Source organism: Panthera tigris, chromosome B3 (assembly GCF_018350195.1).
Source record: "Panthera tigris isolate Pti1 chromosome B3, P.tigris_Pti1_mat1.1, whole genome shotgun sequence".
In the NCBI taxonomy this organism is placed as follows: domain Eukaryota; kingdom Metazoa; phylum Chordata; class Mammalia; order Carnivora; family Felidae; genus Panthera; species Panthera tigris.
Genome location: NC_056665.1, coordinates 130,674,422 through 130,684,646, shown reverse-complemented (window position 1 = coordinate 130,684,646; position 10,225 = coordinate 130,674,422). Strand labels below are relative to the sequence as shown.

Here is a 10,225-nt window from a genome sequence, read left to right as displayed (position 1 = left end):
CTGTCCACATGCTTGCAGGTTAGAAGTTGAAGCCCCTGACTTGATTCTTGTTTGGTTGGATCCTTCCTTCCTCTCTTCCTTCCTTCCTTCCTTCCTTCCTTTCTTTCTTTCTTCTCTCCCTTCTTTCTTTCCTTCTTTCCTTCCTTCCTTCTTTCCTTCCTTCTTTCTCTCCCTCCCTCCCTTCTTTTCCTCCCTCCTTCCCTCCTTTCTTTTTTATTTTCTTAAGGCGTATTCAGTTCTGTGCAATGAGAACTTCAGAACCCAAAGAAGGAACCATCATTGGCTCAGCTCTATGCCAGAAGCATTTAGAAACTGTATGGGTATCCCCATTTTTTCCCCTTTTAAAGCTATCTAGGTGTGTGCCTTTATAATAACACCTTCAGCCAGGCAGACGCAGTTGAGTGATCTATAAATAGGGTTTGGGATTGACTGATCAATCAGAGCTTCTCCTGCTGTAAGGAGGGACTAGTGCACCTGTGTTCTGGTCTGTGTTCACTTGTCAACCTCAAACTTGAGCAGTTTGGAGACAGGTTTGATTTTTGAGGCTTTTTCTTTGGTTAGGGGTGGGGTGGGTGGAGGATGAAGAGGAAAATCTCATTAAGATATTGTTCTACTCTTGCCAAACAGGTAGTATAAAAGGACTCACTTGCTAGATACGGCCATTAAAGGGTAACTGCTTATTTTTCTTCTTTTCCAAATGGGCAGCATATTTTCTGCTCGCATCCTATGCCCAAGGTAGCAATCTGGAAGCAGCTTGAAGTCAATAGCAGCGAGCAATTCCAGTGTAATTTGTGCCCAAGCTCAGCTTGTGTCTTGCAGCGACTCCACTCAAGCTACTATCAACTGACCATGTGAACACACACACTTACACATACAAGTACATGTGCAGATGTATGTTTTTTCTATCCAACGCTCTCACCTGTACCTTCTCTTCATTGTCAGAGGAAACAAGCCTGAACACACAATGGTTTTGGCTGAAATGAAGGTATTTGCCCTTGCTACGTACAAATCTGAAGAGATAGGAACCTTGAAGTAACAGGGTTGCTCTGCGGTCCATCTCTCCTGCCTCCGTGAGAGTTACCAACCTCACGAACTGGGTGGGTGCAGAATCCAGTAGTCAGCCCGTGGGAGAGAACGCGGTGGTCCTCCCAGCTGCGGCTAAAAAGTCCTAAGGATCAAGAGTGATCAATAACACTTTTTCTTTTCCCCCAGGTAGGCTTTTCTTCCTATACATCCTTCCAGTTGCCATTTTGGGCATCTAGGTTTGCAAGCCTTTGTCCACGTCCACTGGGACATCCGTGTTTGATTTGGGGAGAGAGAGACGTGCTGGGTGAACCTTTGTATTGATTCTAAAGGTCTTCCTGTGTAATACTTACAGACAGCTCTAAGGGCCTGCCTTGAATAGCTGCCCTTTATAGAACAAGATAATGCTGCTGATACCCTAGGAGCCCTTTCTCTTTCAGGAGCCACGATGGGGTACGCTGAGCTGTCTACCCTTATCTCTGCCCCAATAATGGGTCACTGCTCAAAGTTAGGCATACAGGCAGCATTGTCTTAAGAGCTCCAGCTAGAAGACCAATGTGAGTTGGGTGTGAATCCTAATCACCCCTTAGTAGCCGTGTAAATTTGGTCAAGGTTTTTTTTTCTTTTTTTTTTTTTTTTACATCTTTCTTAGCTTCAGTGTCCACATTCGGAAAAGTCAAGTTAGTACCCCATTTGTTGTGACAAAGTTTAAATGGAATCATTCATTAGATAGATGAAGAAAGAAGGCGACTATGGGGTGCCAGGCACTTTTCTAGGCGCTGGGAATAGAGGGGTTAATGAGCCAACAAATTCTGCCTTTGGTTACCGTGGTTACCAACTGGAGGGTAGCCGCATATGATACATAAAGGAGTCAGGACATGAGGTCATTACAGAGAGTGAGCAGTAGTATGAAGAAAATAAAACTCATAGATGTGTGAAGAGTAAGTTGGGAGAGGTGGGGTAATTCTACACTGGATGGTCCTGAAGGTTTCTCCAAGGAGGAAGTGAATGTAAACCCATGTAGCCCAGCGCCTGGCAGGAGTTAAGAGCACCACAAATGCTGTTCCATTGAAATATGTATATATACAATTATTTATGTCTGGGACAGCCAGTGGAGTTTGCAAGCTGATATTCTGGCATTATGATCATCTCCCCGGCCCTCTTTTCTTCAGCCTCCAAGCAATGGAGAAAAACAGTAAAGCAAAGTACTTGGAGAGAAGTCTTTGTCGTTCTTCAGGTACAAATAAGACATTGGCCTTGCTGGAAATCAGAGAATGGGGCAGTCCCTGGATTGAATGTGCATATCCAAATTATCTTTGACAGGAGGCTTCACAGGAAGAGGTTTCCTTCCCGGATTCTGTGATATGCTGTGATTCCCTGGGTGTAAACAGAAGGGAGTTGAAATGGACTCATTCGGTGATCGTGAAGTGGGTCTTCCACTGTGGCTGCAAGAGCACTCAGGATATTGTCTCATTTGTGAGGAGGGAGAGCCGAGAGGCAGAGATGCCCAGGGAGACATTGAGACCCACTCCTCCAGCCCTGTTTTGGTGAACGGCTCCGTTACTTAGCCCATAGAGGAGCCAGGAACCATGGTGTCTGCGTGAGACTCTCTCTCTTGCATTCACGTGGTCACCGACATCTCCAGGGTCTCCCCCTTTACTGTCTTACCCATTCTGTTTTCTCTCTCTCCACCCCCACTGCTATGGCCTCTTCTAGGCTTACGTCTACTCTCTCCCTCTGATCCGCTATAGGCTTCACTCGAAACTCTTTCCTCTAGTAGTTTTAAAAATGTTAAGATCTTTAGGGCAAAAACAAGGCCGCTTTCTCTTTTGCCTACTCTACAGTAGTGATTCCTAAGTTATGGACTGAGAACTCCTCGGAGCAACGGCTAAGGAAATATTGCAAGAGATCCTTGGATCTGTTGTCTGCGGAGTGGATAAGTAAGTGCCTTAGTCTGTTTGGGCAGCTATAACAAAGTACATAGGCTGGGTGCCCATAAACAACAGAAATGTATTTCTTATATTTGGGATGCTGGAAGTCCAAGATCAGTATCAGCACGACGGGGTTCTGGTAAGCTTCCTCTTCCGGGTTGCAGATTGCACACTTCTCCTGTCCTAACAAGGTGGCAAGGGCTAGGGAGCTCTGCGGGGTCTCTTTTTTCAGGTAATAACCCCATTCACGGGGGCCCCACCCTCACGCCCTAATCACCCCAAAGGCCTCACCTCCTAATACCTTCATCCTGGGGAAAGAGGGTTTCAACATATGAATTTTCTGGGGCGAGGGGAAACACAAACGTTTATTTCATAATAATAAGCTTCAAAAATAGACGTATAAAGATTTTCAAATACATGTAAATACCGTTTTGACAATAAGATGCACATTTACTCAGAGTTGCCGAATTGAGTTTTTCATTGTATATTTTTAAAACCAATAAGTGCTAAAAAGGGATCTTTTCTCCCTTAGGGGCCCACGATAGCGTTTTCATCTATAAGTGGGTCTTCGGCCTTGAGAAGGAATCTTGGCCATCACTGAGATGAAGTACAGTGACAGATGTGTTGGGGCACCTGGGTGGCTCAGTCCGTTCAGCGTTCCGACCCTTGATAGTGGCTCAGATCATGATCTCACGGTTTGGGAATTGGAACCCAGCATCTGGCTCTGTGCTGACAGGGTGGAGTCTGCTTGGAATGCTCTCTCTCCTCCCCCCCCCCCCCGCCCCTCCCCGACTCACACTTTGTTTCTTTCTCTCTCTCTCTCTCTCAAAATAAATAAACTTAAAAAAAAAAAAAAAAACCAGACCGATGTTTCATTTGGCACCTGCTACAGCCCGCGGTACTCCGTAAATGTAAACGCCGGGTCAGACCAGCGCCCTGTGTGTGGGTTTGAAGAGGGACCAGGGGATGCTGCCCTCCAAAGCACTCGACAGCACTAGGGTCCCTGAAGTAGGTCGAGGGACATGGAAGCCAGCTTTCTGGCTTCTGTGGTGCTCATGCCTCAGGTGCAGAGGGGATCATCGAATCCGGATCCCATTCAGGCAACACGTTAGTCTTGGATGTTTGTGCGAGAGCAGTGTGCCGAACGGACACATCGGGCCTTTAGATGGCAGTTGTCACCAATTTGTATGCGTGTGAAGGCTGTGTCGGAGCTGTTTCCGCCTCCGCTTGCTCTGTTTATGCAGCACGAATGTCTGGAACACGCAGTCGTGCTGCCGCTGCTTATCAGATACGCCATCCCAAGGTACCACGGGGAATAGCTTCATTATTAACATAATAAGAGGGGAGCAGGCTGCTTGTGGAAACTGTCTGCGTATTTCTAGAACTCGCCTTTGTGTTACGTGCCGGCTGCTAATTAGAACCAGGCTGACGGTGGCGGGGCATCAAAGGAGGAAACGATCCAGGCGAACACCACGGAATGTTAGGACGGTGGGCTGGGGGGCCTGGGCGGTTCAGAGTTTGCCTGCAGAAGAAAAGAGGTACGAGAAATGGAGCCTAAAGGAGAGCTTCCTACCAGGGGTTCGTTGTGGCCTGAGAAATGAGTGAACACACGCTTACCTCTGGGGAGACGCTGCCCGTGTCTGTCTGTCCTTCCCGTACATCTGGTCAGCGCGGGAGGGGGCCGTACCTGGGCTCTCTGATGCAGCCGGGAGGGTGCACCTGACGTAGCTTCTCAGAGGAGCCAGAGAAGCAGTACCAGGAGGGGAAGGGAAGGCCATTTTGCCCCCTCTGGATCGTCTTTGATACTTTCATTACTGTGATCTTAAAAAATTACACATAATGCAAATATAATATTGCAAATACTCAAGGAATTCCCAAGTGCACAGATAGAAAATGAAAAGTCCCCCCCATGTCCCCACTTGATCCCACCTTCCCCTCCAGGGATGACCATGCATATTAGTTTGTGGTGTATCTAGAGCCCATCTACTCACCTACACAGCGTTGCTTTTTCCAGTGACCGTATCTTGAAAATCTTGCCGTGTCGTGACATGTAATGCTAACACAGGCTGACCTAACTCGTTTGTCATAACCGCTGCGTAGTATTTCAATGACATATGTATGTATTGTAATGTGTTTGATCATTCTTTTATTCACAGCATTTCTTAAGCCTTTGACGAAAAGCCTTAGTAGGATTCTAGCCCTGTATATTTTCTTTGTTTTTCTAGTTTCTTCTCTTCCTACATTTCTTGAATAATGTGCCCCCCGCCTCCACCATTTCTGGAAACAGTGAATGTACCTTATATGGCCAAAGGGCCTTAGTTTTTATTTTATTTATTTTTTTAATGTTTATTTTTGAGAGACACAGAGAGAGAGAGAGAGAGCACGTGAGCATGGGAGGGGCAGAGAGAGAGGGAGACACAGAATCCGAAGCCGGCTCCAGGCTCCGAGCTGTCAGCACGGAGCCCGATGCGGGGCTCGAACTCACGAACCGTGAGATCATGACCCGAGCTGAAGTCAGATGCTTAACCAAATGAACCACCCAGGTGCTCCCAACAGGGCCTTGGTAATTACGGACTTGAGATGGGAACATCATGCTGGATTATTTGGGTGAGCTCGACGGTGGGAAGGGTGCTAGAGGGTTCAGTGAGAGAGAGAGGTAAAAACAGTGAGAAGATCGAAACAGAGGTCATGGTCATGTGGCCGTAAGCCAAGGGATGCCAGCGGTGTTTGGAAACTGGAAGAGACAGGTACCCACTCTCTCCCGGAGGCCCCAGGAGAAACCAACCTTCCCCGCACACCATCTTGATTTTTGGACTTCTGCTTTTATAAGCCACTACCTTTACTGTGGCAGTGTAAAAAAGCTGTGGTAACTTTTTACAGCACCACTAGGAAACAAATATACTTGGCTCATCTGGCTGTATTCTTTGAATAACTGATCGTTACCATTAAAGATTTTGGGGCGGGGGGGAGAAAAAAGATCTTGGCTGTCATACAGATATAAAAATGAACACGGGCTACAGATTTTATTTAACACACGAGGAGACCAGACGGATGTTCTAACTGGTTCAAAAAAGAACCAAGTAACGTGACTGTCTCCTGAGAAAGAGTTGTTGAAACAGGAGCAAATAGGGGCCCACCTGGTTTTTGTCATTCGAGGAGGGAGGGAAGCCCGTGGAACTTCTCCCAGGTGGGACAGAGTTCGCAGCCTGGTGGTGGTGAATGAATCTGCCCGAGGGCTCAGGCCGGAGCTTTAGGCAGGAGCTGGGAGGCAGGAACGGGCTCCTTAGCAGGTGGGGGTGGGCTGGTCTTGGGCCAGAGGGTCAACCTGTTATATGGGAGAACTTCACCAGAGGGGAGGGTGCTGGTGGTCCAGAGCTGGTCTGTGGGAAGGGGGCCGCGGAACTGCAGGGAAACTTCCCAGAGAATGAGCACCCCAGGCCTCCGACAGATTGATCTTCGGCAGCCGCACATTCACCCAAATATAAATAAGCGAAAACTGAGGTGGGTTCTCCCCTGACAGCCTGGAGCCTGCTTGGGATTCTCTCTCTCCTCCTCTCTCTACCCCTTCCCTGCTTGCGCGTGCTCTGTCTCTTATATACAAATGTTTATTTAAAAAAAATTAAAAAAGGGCCACCTGGGTGGCTCAGTCAGTTAAGCTTCCCACTCTCGGTTTCAGCTCAGATCATGATCTCAGGGTTCGTAGGTTCGAGGCCCGCATCGGGCTCTGTGCTGACAGCATAGAGCCTGCTTGGGATCCATTCTCTCTCTCTCTCTCTCTCTCTCTCTCTGCCTCTCCCCTGCTCTCTATCTCTCTCAAATAAATAAACATTTCAAAAAAAAAACTTTACAAAAAGAAGTAAAAGGAGGAGACATGATCAATGGAGGTCTGAAGAATGTGCACATACACTGAACACAGGCAAATGCTTAAACTTCGAAACACGATTGTTCTACAACCTGCTCTTCTCACTGAACCGTATACTGTGGACATCTTTCCTTGTCAGGGGATAGGCATCTGTCTCTTCCTCCTGGTAACCGTGAGGGATTCCGCTGCGCACATGCCCCAGAATTTAATTCACTATTTTCTTACCGACAGGCATTTACGTTGTTTCAAAGTTTTCACTACCGTCAAAAAAGAAAAGCTTTCAATATGTCTTCTTGTCAGTTTGCTTAAAAACAATGGGCACACGCAGAGAAAATTCTGGAAGGATTGACACTAAAATATTTACTCTAGTTGTCTTTGGAGGCGGGGGGGGGGTTTACAGAATGTTTTCTTTCTGCTTTACTTATTGCTGTACTCTTTGAATTGTTTTTTTTTTTTCTACAAGCATGTATCATTTTTTCATAATTAGAAAATGCACACAGAAAGAGCTTTCAGTGTTGGAAAGAAGTGTAGCTTCATTGAAATTGTTAAGCTGTCACTGACATTCTGTTAGATGCTCAGGTATTTACATGAGAGACATGCTTTTGGCTTTCTGGGAAGGAGACGCAGTTGGCAACTGTTGTTGCAGGGCCCAGGTAAAGAAGAACAGGAGGTTTTTTTTTTTTTTTTTTTTAAATGTTTATGTATTTTTGAGAGAGAGATAGAGTAAGAGAGAGAGGGGGAGAGCACCTGAAGCAGGCTCTGTGTTGAGAGCAGAGAGCCTGATTCAGGGCTCGAACTCATGAACCACGAGATCATGACCTGAGCCGAAGCCAGAGGCTTAACCAACTGAGCCACCCGGGCACCTCTGAGAGCAGGTGCATTTTAAGTGACATCTTGCCCGGGCTGGTAGGCATTTGCTAAATGGGGAGGGTGGCAGGATCTGAAGGGAGAGACGGGGTTAACTCACATTTTATTAACTTCGAGGCACTCACAGGGCAGCTGGGCTAGACGGAGTGGCTGGTTTCGCCTGAGTGGCCCGTCCCGATGTGAGGATTCCCTCCACCTTTGGTTCTGAGCCAAGACGCGGCGGGGGAGGGGAGAGCTGCTCTGACCAGGTCTGCAGGGGATTCCTGGGAGAAGGGGAGGTGGCCACCCGACGCCCATAGCACAGATGCTTCTTCTAGAATGAGTATTCCGTCTAAAGGGGTTAATAATTTAACAAGCGCTCTCCAAATCCTAGAGCTAAACTCCTTTTCCTACAAGCTGCGGTACAAACTGAACGAGAGCACAGTCTGTGCGACCAGTTTTGATGAAGGGGCTGCCCCCCTCCGCTAAGGGTGATGTGGAAAAGCAAGGCTCGGGTTGGGGGGATCCGGAGGGGATCTAGGGGAATCTAGTGCCCATGGGGTCACTCAGGAGCCACAGCCTTGTGCCAGGGCCGGGAACCTTTGCTGGGGAGGAACCCCAGCTCCAGCATCTCTGAGATTTGAGGCTGCCGGAGAGGTGACATTTCATTTCCTCTTTTAACAGAGGATTTGTGACATTCGGGGAAGGGGCAGACACCCCTCACCCAGCTGGAAGGGAGGGCCACAGGGGGAAGGCATCAAACACCTCCACAGCAGGCTTTTTCAGGGCTAAAAAATACCAGCAAACTCTGTGGCAAACAGAGGCGAATAATAACCATCATTTTAAGATAGCAAGATTTGGCCTTCGGGCCCTTTGCTTTCTCCTGGGTGCTGAAAATAGTCCTGGAAATGGGACTTCATGGATGGTTCTGAGCATCCTGCAGCTTCAAATAGCGGAGCAGTCTGCCCGGTGGGATGGCCCTTTAGCCTGCCCATCACCTTCTTTGTTTTGTTAGCATTACTGGAAAGAAAAAGGGTGAAAAATCACTTGAACAGTGAACAAATTCCTTTTCTGACATGCGTTTGCCCAATGGGGTCCTACTGAAAGCAGACCGCTATCAGGAGCATGAAGAAAATACAGCAATTAACATGAATCTAATACAGTGTTTATTTCAGAGCAAAAACTCAAAGTCACGATTTCAGAGACTTTCCCTTTGATCCCACCTCATTCTCAGTGGGGATGTTGCTGATGGTCTTTGCAGAAACTTTCGAGTACACAGTGTAACTAATGGTTGTACAATAGACTTGGTTTCGGAGGCGTAACTTAAGGGCAGCGTTATTCATGGAAGAGAATGAGTCAACCTAGGGTGGAAACGCCCTTCTGGAAATAGTCATGGCCATTTCCCGGGGAGCGAGTACAGATCAAAGCTCTTCAGCAGCCCTCTGGCTACAGAGCCCGAAGCCCCTCTATGCTGAGCATGGCTGGGTGCTAACTTTTGAGACTTTGCAGGAGCCCATGGAGGAACAGCACTTAAAATCCCCGCTTGGGTGCCTTCCTAGGATCCCGATGGCAGCGGCAGCTTGGGGGGCATTTGCCCACCACTGAGAGGCAAACCACCCTCTCCACCCTGCCAGTCCCCAATCCTCCAGCTCCTTGGTGTCTGTCAGAACCCAGGTTATAAAATCGTTCCTGCTGTCTTGGTATTTTCCTTGCTTTCTCTGGCTGCGCTGGCTTCGCCTGTCTGTTCTCCCTTCTTGCCTAAAGAGCTGTCCAAGCAAATGCCCTAATTGTAATGAATCACTATCCTAAATAACAGCCATGTGGTATTGTAAATGACAAAGGTCTTTGGTATTCATTTTTCAGGTTTGAGACTCAGCAGCCCTGTGAGATCGGCGGGGCGGCTATTACTATCTGCATGTAATATACGGAGAGATAGAGGTTCACCAGAGAGGTAGTGGGGTTAGCCCAAAGCCACACAGCCAGTGGGCAACAAAGTAGGAAAGCAAATCTGAGTTTGTCTGACTTCGAGTCCACTGTCTATGTCCCTGGTCTAAACAATGATACACCATCTTACATTTCAATCACGCTGTGTCCTTTATAAACACCTTCACCTTACAGGATCCTACAACCAGTGGTCAGTAAGGAAACTAATTCAGAAAAAGAGAACTTTGATGGCCAAGGTGGAAGAGCTAGACAGCAACAGAATTAGGACGTCAACCCACTTCTAACTAAGCTACCGGCTTGTTAGAAGCTGGTTGGTTCTTGCTACCCGGCTTCCCATGAAAGAAGTAAATGTTATCAGTGCCTTTGTGGGTGCACTGACTGCATTTCTTTCTTTTTTTTTTTTAAAGTTTATTTATTTATTTGAGAGGGAGAGAGAGAGAGAGAGAGAGAATAAGCAGGGGAGGGACAGAGAGAGGAGGGGCAGAGAATCTGAAGACCAATGCAGGGCTCGAACTCACGAATGAACTGTGAGATCATGACCTGGGCCAAAGTCCAATGCTTAACTGGGCCACCCAGCCTCCCCCACTGACTGCATTTCTTAGAATCAAACATGTAACTG

At 47.5% G+C, this 10,225-nt stretch overlaps 1 long non-coding RNA gene across 1 annotated transcript; it reads left to right on the top strand.

Moving 5' to 3' along the window:
* Nucleotides 1-1,908: 1,908 nt before the first annotated feature.
* LOC102959260 lies at nucleotides 1,909-3,645 on the top strand. The gene is made up of 3 exons (XR_006218257.1): nucleotides 1,909-2,260; nucleotides 2,347-3,093; nucleotides 3,487-3,645. It is a non-coding gene; the product is annotated as an uncharacterized LOC102959260 (long non-coding RNA).
* Nucleotides 3,646-10,225: the final 6,580 nt, after the last annotated feature.